This window comes from Prionailurus viverrinus, chromosome D1 (assembly GCF_022837055.1).
Source record: "Prionailurus viverrinus isolate Anna chromosome D1, UM_Priviv_1.0, whole genome shotgun sequence".
NCBI classification, from domain to species: domain Eukaryota; kingdom Metazoa; phylum Chordata; class Mammalia; order Carnivora; family Felidae; genus Prionailurus; species Prionailurus viverrinus.
In genome coordinates this window covers 25,591,862-25,606,666 of record NC_062570.1, presented here as the reverse complement: position 1 = coordinate 25,606,666, position 14,805 = coordinate 25,591,862, and the positions used below count along the sequence as shown (strand labels likewise).

Here is a 14,805-nt window from a genome sequence, read left to right as displayed (position 1 = left end):
TCAAAAGCTGTTCTGTGTTCAAGGAGTGATTATCACATTTCTCTTTCCTGGCTATTCTGAAACACCTGTTTTGGTGTTTTGTTTTGTTTTCTGTTTTAAATGGCTTCGGTTTTCATAGAAACACCATTCACTTTTCTAAAAAATTAGAATCAGGAAAAAGTTTAGAGTATAATGACCACCGGAAATATGTTTAGAAACACGCACTCACACAACAAGTCCAGACCAGTGGTCTCTCAGTTCTGCTTCGTAGGAGTTGCCAAGAGCCTTAACTTGCAGGTCACATAAGGGGCTGGAAAAATCTCCAGGGGAGGGGTCCTCTTGTTTCTCACACAGAGGTTATCATCTGAGGTTGGCGCAAATTACACTAACTTATTCTTAAAGATGATATTGTAGAGATTTGTTAAAACAGATAAAGCATGCTGCGGTTGCAGGGCAAAATATATCATTGGCTTTGGAAGAAGAGATTTAAACACCAGCCTATGTTAACTCTCTTTAGCGGTCCTGTAACCAAACGAAACAAGATGAATAACTTCTCTTAAAAAGCAGTGCCATGCAAATTTTGTATTTGTTTTATTATGTTTTTGACACCAAAATGCATTTTTATGTTAAGGATTCAAACCACAGGTATAAGAGTAAATTATCCTTGACAGGGTATCTGGAAATTGTATGAAATTAGAAAACCAAAACCCAACTCTGGGTACATGTTTTCAACGAACGACCCCACCCCCAACTGCATACACTGGCTAGTTTTAATGCATTTTAAGTGGTTTCCACTGGTTTCAAAACAAAGAACGCATTTACCCCCAGCCCCAACAGCCATATCTGAAAAGCATTATCAGCGTGTGGGATCCTTTTTGCTGTGAATTTCAGAATTGCTTGGGCAAAAGCAGAAGGTTGCATAAGAGAACTGCTAAGTTACTGCCCTAGCACTTTCACGCATAACTTCTCTCTGGGCCTTAGTTTCTCCATCACTGGGACTAGTTAGGCAACCTTTCAGAACCATATAGCAAGCAGAGAAGTCCTGAAACTCCTTTGCGTATACTCTCCCTAATACAAACGAATGAATAAACAAACAAACAAATAACATCGCTCAGTACAAACTCAGGTTCAATAAACCAGCTCCTACAGATGACCCCCAACCTTAGCCTGCGTTATAAGAAACAGTTGAAGAATCTGTAAATTGCCTGCAGACTATAGCCTTGGGGCACTGGCATTAGCGACACTAACAGATCTCACACCCTCGATCCCAATCTAAGATTTCGTGAAGGAGTGAGCACAGATTCATTAACTTTCCCAGACAAGAACGTCAAAGCCGCAGGCGCCCGGGTCTAGTCAGTTCTGTTGGAGCCTCTCTATCTACAGGTCAACCAAAGGTACTTAATCCAATAATCCATATCCTCCTGCCTGGTGCCCTCGGCTCCAATTTGGTTAGGCTGGGCCACCAAGAAAAGAAACTCTGTCTCAGGTATGGGAAGCTGAGGGTGGAAGGAAAACTGTAGAGAAGTGAGTTTTTAATAGGGCTGCTTTAGCCACCCCCCGGGGACTATTCGGTGATATTTTTATTTTTTAAATTTTTTAAAATGTTTTTATTTATTTTTGAGAGAGAGAGAGAGAGAGATACAGACAGAGCATGAGCTGGGAAGGGGTTAGAGAGAGAGCAAGACACAGAATCCGAAGCAGGCTCCAGGCTCTGAGCTGTCAGCACAGAGCCTGACACGGGGACTCGAACTCAAAACTGCGAGATCGTGACCTGAGCTGAAGTCAGGCGCTTAACTGACTGAGCCACCCGGGTGCCCTGATTCGGTGATGTTTTTAACTGTCAGAACTTGGTGGTGGCATCTCCTGGCATTTAGGGCGTAGAGGACAGCGATGCAGCTAGCCAGCCCCACAATCCACAGTGCAGTCTCCCACGACCGAGAATTATTCAGCCCCAAATGTCAGTAGTGCTGAGGTTGAGAGGCCCTGCTTGCAGCCGCCCCAGGATCAAGTTTGAAGGGAGGATGGTGTGACGTGTACAGGTTGGTCTGAGCAGGTCTTTGCCACTTGTAAACGATTGCTCTAGAAAGGGAAATCTCAGAAAAGAAAAACAAGTGAGCATATATTCGTGTTATGAGGGCTTCTGCTTAACACGCTGCTTTAACTGTTCGATCTAGAGTCGGCTTCGATCTAAATCAGAATCCGAATACTTTCCAGTCCCCGAAGCCTGCTAATTCTGATTCATTATTCATAAATGAGAGGTAGCATTAGCATTATTTGATCATGCCCTGTACCAGAAGAAGCCTTACAATAATCACAGCAACAGCTAGAAACTTCATGCCACGGTCAGGGAATAATCATTGTAGGGGGAACTCACAATATCTGCTTCGGGGTCCCTGTGTCCAAACCAGGATACATGCTTTCCTCCTTGTAAGGTCAGTCCTTCAGGAGACCATGGTAATGAATGAGGTGATGTCATACCCGGGGGATAGAGCGGCAGCGCTTTTGGGAGTTGTCTGGCCATTGTGTGGGAGGGGGTGACGTTTTTCAGGTACGAGTATGGGTTGTGTGTCAGGGACCCTTTCATCCAAGGGGAGGAAGCGCTCCTTCCTGTTATGCTACCTCAGCAAGCCTATGGTGAGCCCTGGAAGTCCCCAGCAGTGCTGGTCCCTTTATCCTCTCCTGCGTCATCCTCTCAGGCCACCAGGGCTGCAGAGCTGGGGGAGGGCAGGAATGGGAGGTATGAGTCGCTCCTGGTTTTGACCAAACATGTCACAGTCTTTGGCCACCTTGAAAGCGAGGAGGATGTGTGGGGGAGGTCCACGGGGATTAATGACCCCTGGGCCATGCAAACTTTAGGAAGCACCTTGAACTATTCAGAGGAAAGGAACAGTCCTGCCCACTCAGCTCTTGTCAGAGCTCAGTCCTTTGGGGGTAGAGCAATCTGCTGGGGCGAGAGTGGCTTCCCGGAGGGCCAGATCCCCCAGGAAAACCCAATACCCAAGAGGTTGATCTAAGATGCCAGAATTTCCTAGGCTAAGGCTCTGGGTTTGGGAAACATCCCATGCAGCCCGAGGTGGGGTAATTGCATTAAAAACCTGGCATTCTTTTACTCTTTCTGGATCCAATGTTCTCTTACTAATATGGCAACTATATTTCCTGAGTGAAAAGAAGTGTTTCAGAAACTGCCCAGCAAAAGACTTTTGACTCGTGACTTTATTATTTTTTAATGTTTATTTATTTATTTTGAGGGAAAGAGTGCACCAGCAGGGGAGGGGCAAAGAGAGAGGATGCCAAGCAGGCTCCGCACTGTCAGCCTGGAGCCCAACTCAGGGCTCCACCTCATGAACCGTGAGATCATGACCTGACCCCAAATCAAGAGACAGACGCTCCGCCGACTGAGCCATCCAGGCGCCCCCGACTTGTGACTTTATGATATGAGTGGTATGAATGCAATCATACCTACTGGACACTTAGTTGCTATAACTGTGTAGAATAACATGGTATGAAGCCAGGGGTATGTCAGAGACAGGATCACTGAATGGACTGATGGACATATGCCAGAGTCCGGGTCGAATACCAGCTTTCTAAGGGACAGAGGAAGGCTGCCAGCCACTGGCTGGTTTTAGGCGTTGGCCTCTGTCCTTCCTGGGCTTTTCCAGAGGAACTTTCGGCGCTGGCCAGCCTTCTTGAGTCTCCACGGCGGTGCCTGCAAGCGGGAGTGGCATGGCCATGGGGCTTAGCTAAGCACATTGCAGAGATGAGCTCCACGCCGTGCCCTCGGACACAGCTGCCCGGCACAGAGACCTCTGAGGCTGAATCTTTGCCAATCACTCCGTGGCACGAGTGACTCCCTTTTGTACACGTTCTTTCTTCCTTTCATCATTGATTGATTGATGGATTTTTTTTTTTTTTTTCACCACGTAACTCTATTTCTACCTTCTGACACTTGGTGAGGCAGAAGGGCGACCCCACCCCCCTTGTTCCCGCCTCTTTTACAGGAGCCTCAGACAGAGCCTTCAGTCCTGGGCCAGGCAGCTCTGGAATGCAGCCCAGCCAATTATAATGGAAAGCACTTCAAGGAGTCAGAGAGATCTGGGTTCAGTTCTGGTCTGTTACTCCTTGGCCATGTGACCTTGGACAAGTTACTTAACCTCTCTGTGCTTCAGCGTCCTCTTCTCTTTAAAAGACAGAGCATAACTTGCCATGTGAGGCCATCATGATCGTTACATGAGAAAATGCATGTCGAGAGCCTCCCACAAAGATGACCTCAGCTAAGCCTCTCTCCCTTATGCCTTTCTCTGGACTTTTCGATTGTGTTGGATGGAAGCATGGAGGGAGGAGTGGAGATGATTCCACTTATTGTCCGTGCAAGGGTGTTGCCACAACAAGACAGGGCTTCTGGGGTAAAGATGGAGACATTCTTATTGAGTAAACTCCTTGCTTCATCACTCCCCTGCCCTAGAAACAGCTCCCTTGCCACCAGATCAAAGTTCTCTTGTAATGGGCTGGTGGTTTACAACCCCATTGTGTAAACAGACCTGGTTCTCTTATCTTGAGTAATTGCAGTTTAATTGGGCCTCCTTGGGAAGCAATTCCCTTCTTCGCCAGGGCTGTTCGCACACTCTTCACCTCCACCCTACAGGCCTCAGGATTCCAGCCTTTGAGTGGTCATCGGGGAGTCTGTGCTGTCCCTGCCCTTCTTGGGAAGGGTGTGCGCTTGTCACTGACTGTGGAGCCCAGCACCGACGCCCTTTCCTTCTCTCTGCAAATCCCGGAGGACAATGGATGAAGCATTTTGGGATTAGAGAAAACGTGCGAAAGAAATTTGGAATATAAATGGATACTTCGGGCCGGTCAGAAAAATGGAAGGAAAGACCAATAATGTCTGTATTTTCCAGCATCTGAAAAAGTGGGGCTTTTCTAAGGTCCCGAGTTCAGTGGGCACAATCTCAAGGAGTTTAGAGCCAGGACACGGCCGAGAGGCCATCTCCCGATATCAGGAAATTAAGATCCTGAGAGATTAAAGGAGGTGCCTGAGTTTACAGAGCTGGCGAGAGACTGGCGTGTGACCCAGATCCCCTGACTCGGGGCTAAGGACACTCCTTACTTCGGAATTCATCTTAATCACTGTTTAGATGTGTGGTAGTGTAAAAGAACTTCTAATAGGCTCTCATTCCTGCATCTCTATGCCTAATGAATGAGGAAGTGGGTCTTCCCCGAGTTAGGGGGGAAAAAAAAAACCCAAACCCCAGCTTGTAGCGGACCACTGGGCACATTGGAATTACTGCCCCATCTTTTGGCCAAGGCGAGAGTTTTCTATCCACCACCCAGCGTCTCCTAACGAGGCTCTGAGTCACCACACCTGCTCTCCGTGCACCGTGGGATGCCTGGGGCTGTCCCCTCTGGAGCCACTGGGAGTCTGCAGGCTTCACATCGAGGGAGTAGAAGCCGACCAGTAACCCGTGTCTCACCGCTGGTCTCTCGACAGGAAAGTGTCCAGTCTAGGAGCTCGGACTAGTGGCAAGGTTCAGAGGCCCCTGGACCCTCAGCTATGTGACTAAGTGCTCGCTGTGGGTGGGGGGGGCGGTGGTCTCAGGCTGCCACGAGCAGGGCCGGTCACATCTCGGGGCAGCCTCAGCCACAGTCCCCGGAGGAGTTCTACGGGACCGTCTCACGTTTCTCCCTCAGAAACCTGCCGTGGGTCAGGCCTGCCCTTTCACCCAGCCCCAAGCCCAGCGCTCTTATTGTTTTAAAAAGAATTTCCTGGCCTTGAGTCTAAAATTAAACTGCCCTTTGAGAGTTTCCTATTTTGTCTGTTCCCGCCTCTCCTGTGGCGGCACCACCTTCCCCTCCCTCCTCCTTGAGAGTAGGCTGAGGAAAGCTAAATGGACGCGAAGGAGTATTTCTGTCTGCGTCCTTCCCTCTGCCTCTTAAGGGAGCAGGACACATGTACCCTCCCGAAGCAGGTCTGCCCCAGCGTCCTGAAGGCCAGGCGCCGTCCGCCCAGAACACCCCCCCTTGGCTTCTTGTGGAAAGACCTTTTCCGTGACCCGCTGGACAGTGAGTGAAAGAAGACACTGGCTTGTCTGGCATCTTCTAAGGCGGAGGAGGAGGCTCAGACCTGATTAAAAGCTGCAGGGTTCAGCAGCCCCCCCCCCCCCCCCCACCGTGGAAAGGCACCTGCATGCAGTGATGCAATGGGCTGAGAGGGTCTAAGTGAGGATTCGTCTCTTGGTCACACAGCCTTTCCTGAGTATCTACTGTGCCAGAGCCCCTAGAGCTATTACGGAGGTAGGCACTTCCTCCGCCTCCCTGTTCTCTACTGAAAAATGGGGGACGTGGGGTCAAAGCAGTGTTTGAGCATGGCTTTAGGAAAGAACGAGGACAACGCTATGACGGCTTTCGGAAATTTAGGGGGGACATCGTATGCCATGAATCCAAACTATGACTACGAGCAACGTTTGGCTCTACAGGCTTCTCTACTCATGGGGGCGGTTGGTCACAGGTCAGGAGAAAGGATGGGGACAGGGTGGCAGAAGGCGAGAGCAGAGTTGGAAAGGAGGCCGGAGATCAGTGGGGCTAGCCTCCTTAGGAAACAAAAGCTAAAGAGGTTAAGTGACAGGCTGGAGGTTACACAGCTCCTTAGGAGCAGAGCGGGACTTGAATCCAGGCTTCCTGGTTCCCAGTCTTCAGTCTGCCTACTAGAGCGCATGAACATCTGTGACACGCCTAGAAAAACACAGTTATCTCCGCAGAAGCAGACATCCAGGGCTCACTTAGCTTCGCTTCTGGCGTAAAATGTCTTTTGTTGTTGTTTTAATTTATTTTTGTAAACAGCAGCATCTAGAAATAGTTCTTGGGTCTCATATGCTTGTGGCCTCATACTAAGGCTAACGCCTAGGAGTCAGAAGTCGATCCAAGAAAAGACAGGTTTGCTTCCACAGAGATTGTGTGCTGAGCCCACATACAGAAGAGAAAGGAGGGAATTAGTAGGCAAACACTAGGACATTCAAGGTTGCTTAGCTAACGACAGAAATGGACTTGAGGAATGGATCACACATACTCTTCTTTTTTTTTTTTAAATTTTTTTAATGTTTATTATTTTTGAGAGAGAGAGAGAGAGAGAGAGAGAGAGAGAGAGAGAACAAGCAGGGAAGGGGCAGAGAAGGAGGGAGACACAGAATCGGAAGCAGGCTCCAGGCTCTGAGCTGTCAGTACAGAGCCCGACGCAGGGCTCAAACTCACAGACCGAGAGATCATGACCTGAGCCGAAGTCGGCCGCCCAACCGACTGAGCCACCCAGGCGCCCCTCACATACCCTTCTAAACATGAGAACTCCATATGTTTGTGATTTCGTGCTGTAAAAGTATTCCCCTATTCCCTCTTTTCCAATTTTGGGGGCAGGGAGAAGGCAGACAACAGACAAAAGCTGTGAGGTCTGGCAGGGTTGGGTGGGGAAGGGCGAGGAGGCGGTTGTGAAGAAAAAGCAGCAGGGAGATGTGGGCGGGGGAAGACAGAGGCCTCAGACTCTGAAACTTTGAGAGGTGGAGCTCAGGAGAGGTCATAAAGTACATGAGACCTTGACCGGAGGGCTAATGGAGGTGGTCAGCTGCTGTGCTGGCCATTAGAGCTGGCTCACCACCGTCAGAGTAGAGCAGGGAGAGCGTGTGTCCATCGTCCTGGTAGTTTCTGCGTTTCCTGGTTTTTGTTTTATCTGTTTGCAGTATCATAAAGGTGAAGCATGTAGGCTTGGCTATGTCTTCTGACAGCCCCGAGAGGCCAGGGAGGAGTGCTGTTCCCCAGGCAGCTCGTCACCTTGTGTGTGGTAGAGCAGGGCAAAATGTGTGCTTTCCCTGAGACGCCTGGGGGAGGGGCCCCAATCCTTCCAAGGCTGTGTGGCTGCCATCTTTCTCTTGGTGGCCACTGGCCAACCGCCCTTGGTCCTGAAGCTCTGCCCTTGGCTTCCACCACTCTGTACACTTTCTTGATTTTCTTCCTCTGTCTTCAACAGGCCCTCCTTTGCTGTTTTTTCCCCTTTCATGTCTCGTAAAACTATAGGCAATTTTACAGACCCATTTTTGATCTCTTTTCTGTTTTGTCTGAACAGCCATTTTTCTTGACTCTGTCCTCTCACTGGACGTTCCGCGCCTCCAGAGCTAACTGTGCCTTTTCTTGTCCTCTCCTATCCTGCGTTCACCTTTGGGACCCCCCGCCCCACCAAGCTGTTCTGTCATCACTCCATCTAAACACAGCTAAAGGTGAAATTCTCTTCCTCTCTCCTTACTTATGTACTTAAACTCACCTTTTGCATTATTATATTATAAAAGCAAGCATTCTGAGCCTTATCTGGGATTTTCCCTTTTTCTTCATCTCCTGTCAGTTAGAAAATCATGTTGATTCTCCCTTTGAAACATACTTACATTTCTTGTTTCCTCTTCGCCTCTGCCCTCACAACCCTGATCTAACTCTGCCCTTGTACCTGGACCCCTGCTCAGCAGCAGAAATAGCGGGACACCAGTGATGCACTCAGGTGGGGGACAAAACGTAAGGGGTGTCCCAGTGCTCAGTCATCAAGCTAAATGAGATCCTAATGCAATATTTTCTTTTGTTTACAAATTTTTTTGAGGCTTATTTATTTATTTTGAGAAACAGAGAGAGCGAGCAATGGAGGGGCAGAGAGAGGGAGAGAGAGAATCCCATGCAGGCTCTGCACTATCAGCACAGAGCCCGAATGCGGGGCCCGAACTCACAAACAGTGAGATCATGGCCTGAGCAGAAACTGAGAGCTGGATGCTTAACCCACTGAGCCCCCCACGTGTGCCTTAATGCAATATTTTCAACAATCAAAATTAATGCAAAAATTAGTATAAAAAATAAAAACTTTAAACAGAGTTAGGATTAGTAGTGCTGCTTTTTTTCTTTCGGCCTGAGTCTCCAGGAGGGTTCCGTGAGGTACTCTCGTGCCTGTGTCAGCTTCTTCACCTTCTCCTGCCCAACCCATCCTACCTGGCACAGTCAAATGAGTCTTCTAGAACATATTGATGCACGTGTCAGTACCTCTAATGCAACCTCCGAAGCCTTTCTCCCGGAGCCAGATTCCTGTCTGGTATTTATGGCCCTCAACAATGTGATCTTACCCTGTCCCACCAGCTTTACTTTTTACTAATTACCCTCCATGGCAAGCATCCACGTTGTTCAAGAGCACACTCTTCCCACATGCTTATCACCACCGAACAACACGGTCTTTATCTCTCTAGATCACCTCTCTGAATCTTTCTTATTTCTTCCTTAAACAGATTATATGTTCCTCTTCACCTTAAGGTAGTGTGATCGTCTGTTTTTTTTTTGCTCTCTAGGCCCTCCACCAAGTGTTCTAGGCTAAATCTTACTCAACCTTTCAGTTACCTTAATTTGCTTCCTCCAGGAAGTATTACCTGCTGCCACTCCCCTCCCCCTGCACATTGGTACTTAACCCTGTCATATCTCCTTGCTGTAATTTCCTGTTTACTTGTCTGTGTGCTCATGAGGGTGAAGTTCATTTCTTGTTCATACTGTGCTCTTAGCATCTAACATAAAACTTGGCATAGACCAGGTGCATGGTATAAATTTGTTCCATAAATGCATGTTGTCATAATTTGTCAAGTACCTAGCCCAGGACAACAGTTACCCTTCTTCAGAATCTGTACAAGAGCCAATAAGCTTCATGTTGGGCAGGTAGAAGCAAAGACAGTCTGAAACCAAATAGAACTGGGTGTGAATTCTATATTTATTATTTTATTAGCTGTGCGGCCTTTGGACATTTACTTATTCTCTAAATGCCTCAGTTTGTTCTTCTGTAAAATGGGGATACAAATACTCATCTTGCGTGATTGTGGTGAGGATTCAACGTGACCATTTCTGCACTATGTTTAGCACACCAACTGGCATAGGGCAGGTGTGTGATGTGCGTTAGTTCCTTTCGATAATTGCCTGTGGGATGAATAAGAAGGACCCGTCAGATGGTTTTCTTCAAACTGTGACGGGGGCTGCAAATGGCGCTTGCATCGCATGAGTTCAACCTCCAGTTGCAGCCAGGAAAGGAAGGTGTCAGCGAAGAGACTCAAACTCATTTTGGGTGGCGCTTTTTTAAGGCAACGAGGTGGGGGCTGGGCAGCCCAGATTTCTGACCTGTTAGTAACCTGCTTCTTTCTCCTCAACTAAGACAGTTTCATAATGAATTGGAACTAGCTATGTGGTTCTTTTGAGTAAAAACGTCATTTTCATACTCTGTGAAATAGGTATGAAGTCAGTTTGTGAAATGTCTAATAAACAAGCAGGTGTCTAGATAACGAGAATCATGGTGCTTCCAGGAGCATCTGTTAGTAAAGATGTTTGTGGTTCACGGTAGGCTTGGTGCGTTATGTCCTCCTAATTCTTAAAAATAGGGTCCTCTGGTTCCACTGAGGGCAGCTCAAGAGGAAATAACGTCTTAAAAATAGATTTCCATTTATAAAATAATGGATGAACTATCCCTGACAACAAAGAGCCTGGTTTCGGGCAGGAGGGATTCCTAAAAAACAAGAAACAAAAAACAAAAGTCAACCGCATAAATTCAGTCTGATGCTGCGCATGGTTGTTAATCAGAGGCTGGGAGTTGACTCACCACACCGCTACATTGTTGTCATTGCCCGGGTCTGGAACCTCATTGCTTTATCCCTAACCCACTAAGTACTTCTTCTGCCTTCCATCTCTCTCCTGCACTTTGCGTCTAGATCATTTTCCTTCAGCACTTCTTGGCACTGTATATCTTGCCATCAGTGGCCTTTCCTTAGCAGAGAAAGTCTAAACTTTTAAACCTGAAAAATGTGTCTCTATCCTATTTGCTATTGCATCAAAAAGAATGAAATACTTAGGCATAGATTTAACCAAGGAGGTGAAACACCTGTACTCTGAAAACTGTAAGGCATTGATGGAAGTCTTTGAAGATGACAAAAACAAATGAAAAGACATACAATGCTCATGGATTGGAAGAATTAATATTGTTAAAATGTCCATATTACCCAAAGCAATCAACAGATTCAATGTAATCCCTATAAAAATACCAATAGCATTTTTCATATAACTATAACAAATTCTCCTAAAATTTGTGTGAAATAACAAAAGACCTTGAATAGGCAAAGCGATACTGAGAAAGAACAAAGCTGGAGGTATCATAATCCCAGATTTCGAGATACACTACAAAACTATAGTAATCAAAACCGTATGGTACTGGCACAGTACTGAAAAATAGACATATAGATGAATGGAACGAGATAGAGAAACCAGAAATAAACCCACACTTACATGGTCGATTAATCTACAACAAAAGAGGAAAAAATATCCAATGGGGGAAAGACAGTCTCTTCCACAAATGGTGCTGGGAAAACTGGACAGTGACATGCAAAACAATGAAACTGGACATTCTTACACCACACACAAAAATAAACTCAAAGTGTATTAAAAACCCAAATGTGAGACACAAAACCATTAAATTCCTAGAAGAAAACATAAGCAATAATTTCTTTGACATAGCCTTTAGCAACATTTTCTAGATGTGTTTCCTCAGGCAAGGGAAACAAAAGCAATGATAAATTTTGGGGTCTACACTAAAATGAAAAGCTTTTGCACAGTGAAGGAAACCATCAACAAAACAAAAAGACAACCCACCCAATGGGAAAAGATATTTGCAAATGGTACATCCGATAAGGGCTTTATATCCTAAATAATAAAGAACTTATACAACTCAACACCAAAAAAAACAAAGTGCAAATAATCCAGATTCTTCTGGGAAGAAGACATGAACAGACACTTGTTTAGAGAAGACATACAAATGGCCAACAGACACATAAAAGGATGCTCAATATCACTAATCTTCAGGGAAATGCAAATCAAAACCACAATGAGATATCACCTCACACCTAAAACAGAAGCGACCACAAGCATGGGCAGGGATGTGGAGAAAAAGGAATTCTCATGCCCTTTGGCAGGAATGCAAACTGTGTTACATAATCACTGGGTAAGACAGTATGGAGTTTCGTCCAAAAAAATTAAAAATAGAATTACCATATGATTCATTGATTCCGCTACTGGGTATTTATTTACTTAAAGAAAATAAAAACCATAATTTGAAAAGATACATGCACCCCTATGTTTATAGAAGCATTATTTACAATAGTCAAGATATGGAAGCAACACCGAGTGTTCATGGACAGATGAATGGACAAAGAAGATATGAGACACACACACACACACACACACACACACACACACACACACAGGAATATTGCTTAGCCATAAAAAAAAGAATGAAATCTTGTCTTTTGTGACAACGCAGATAGACCTAGAGGGTATTATGCTGAGTGAAAGAAGTCAGACAGAGAAAGACAAATACCATATGATTTCACTGACATGTGGAATCTAAAAAGAAAAAAAAAAACCAAATGAACAAACAGAAACAGTCTCGTAAATACAGAAAACAAGCTGATGGTTGCAAGAGGGAAGGAGGTTTGTGGGATGGACCAATGAGGTGAAGGGGATTAAGAATACAAACTACCAGTTATAAAATAAATATGTCCCGTGGAGATAAAAAGTACAGCATAGGGAATATATTCAGTAACGCTGTAATACCATTGTACGGTGACAGATGGAGGCTATATTTACCATGGTGAGCACAGTGTAATGTACAGAATTGTTTTGTCACTATGGTCTACACCTGAAACTAATGTAACATTGTATGTCAACTCTACTTGAGTAATGAATGTAAAAAAAGAAATAAGTGATATCAAATGCAGAAACAAAATGTTCCCCTTAGGTTTCTACTTACCTTCGCAGGGTTTATAACAGACTACCCATTACCTATCTATACGGATTCTCTCTGTACTATCGACTGCTGTCTTAGAAGGGTCTTGCAAGAACGGTTTAGGCAAACCATACACACACTGTCCCAAAAGAAAACAGGGCTAGACAACTTAGATTTCTCCTTTATATAATTTAGAATCAAAATTTCCTCACTCAAGACCCTATTCCTACAGCTCGGGTACTTGACATTGAATTTTGAGAAAGACTCTGGGGAAATATCAAAAGATGGGGACAGATATTAACAACACGCAGGGAGTCCAGGGAATATGTTTCAAATGGATTCAGCTGCAAAGGATTATTGAAGACTTACCTATTCTTGGGGATTCAAAGGCAGTTGCCTCAAGAGCTTACAATATGAAAATACAATGTCCCCAAAGTGGTTTGAACCGGAATTCAGGAAACATTTTCTGACTGAAGCTTAGGGGAGTGTTCTTGCCAATGATTTCCCTAAATTTCTTGGTCCCAAACCCAAATAGGTAGCAGAACACCATTGCTCCATTTATATTCTAGTGGTTCTCATCAGGGTCTGGGAGCAGAAGCCAAGGGCGTTAGCCTTTGCTACTCAACAACTCAAGATGACTCTGTTCAGTTCCAAGGGTATCACTACATTCTCAGCACCGTTGGCCCAGTTAGAAGTGGAACAGCCCCAAAGTAAACTTCATCCAGCTCTACTTTGAATGATTTTTTGAATATTATGGAGAATGTTGTCCCAATTAACGCACGCAAAATGTCCTTTGGGCCTCAATGGTCATTTTTGTGTGTGCCACTATACTCTCTTCGTTGTCTTTACTGAGCTTAAGTGAATGGACAGTTGAAAAATGGGAAGAGAGTGTAGATAGTGAATGCTGAATCTAAAAGAATAGGGCTGAGTTTTTGTCTGCAGCTCAAGGGGAACGAGGGCATAGGAGATTCTCGAATGAGAGAATCTTACTGGAGGTTAGCAAACTACCCTTCAGGGATGAGAATACCACCTATGAAGCTACTTTTGTTAATTAGCCCCTTAACATCGATAGATTTAACCACATCAAATTCTAGCAGAGTTTGATTCTCTTAACTGAGATTTTTTTATGGAGGTAGAAGGACCATGAGAGAAGAGAGAAAGCATGAAAAAGAAAAAGGAAAATAAAGGTTGGGCCAGTGGAGATTAGACTCCTCAGGAAATCTTTCTATGAATCTGCTGCTTCTCCTTTTGTGTCTTATTTTTTAATCCTCTTGCTCAATCCCAGGAATGTTAAGGGCCTGTTACATTAAAATAATATCTACCTTATATTAGGATTCACACAGGCTATGACATGGATTATATATATTTAATTTTTTAAATTTATTTATTTTGAGAGAGAAAGAGACCAGGGGAGGAGCAGAGAGAGAATCCCAGGCAGGCTCCACGCCATCAGCATGGATGTGGGGCTGGAACCCACAAACCATGAGATCACGACCTGAACCAAGACCAAGAGTTGAACACTTAACCAACTGAGGCACCCAGATGCCCCAACATGCATTTTATATTTTATTTTGTTTTATATATAATTTTCTTACACGCATTTTATTTAATCCTTCCTACATATGAGGTAGATATTATTCCCATCTTATAATGGAGTAGTTAACCGAGATTTAGATATGGGAACAGGCCTCGGCCCTTCACTAGTAAGCGGTACAGCCAAGATTTGAATCCAGGTAGATGCAGCTTCAAAGAATAGGGTTTAAACACCTCCAAGCATGCCGCCTACACAGCCCATTTGCCTTCTTTAAGGAGTACTGGGTAGAGGCTATATTTTATGGATTTCCTAAAGCTGATGAAAGGACGGCACAAGTCCCCATCCGTTGGGAGAAGCTGGAAATTTCAGTCTGGCAATCACTATCATCAAAACTTCTGCACAATTGATTGACTGAAAAATGAGTGATTATTATTACGTAGGCCCACTTTTTGGTTTTCCCTTGGCATTTGTCCCC

The 14,805-nt window shown here is 45.2% G+C and overlaps 1 protein-coding gene across 3 annotated transcripts in view; it reads left to right on the top strand.

The window, feature by feature from the left end:
- Positions 1-14,805, top strand: part of ETS1 (ETS proto-oncogene 1, transcription factor) — a 129,323-nt gene that overhangs the window by 14,762 nt on the left and 99,756 nt on the right. The window lies entirely within an intron of this gene.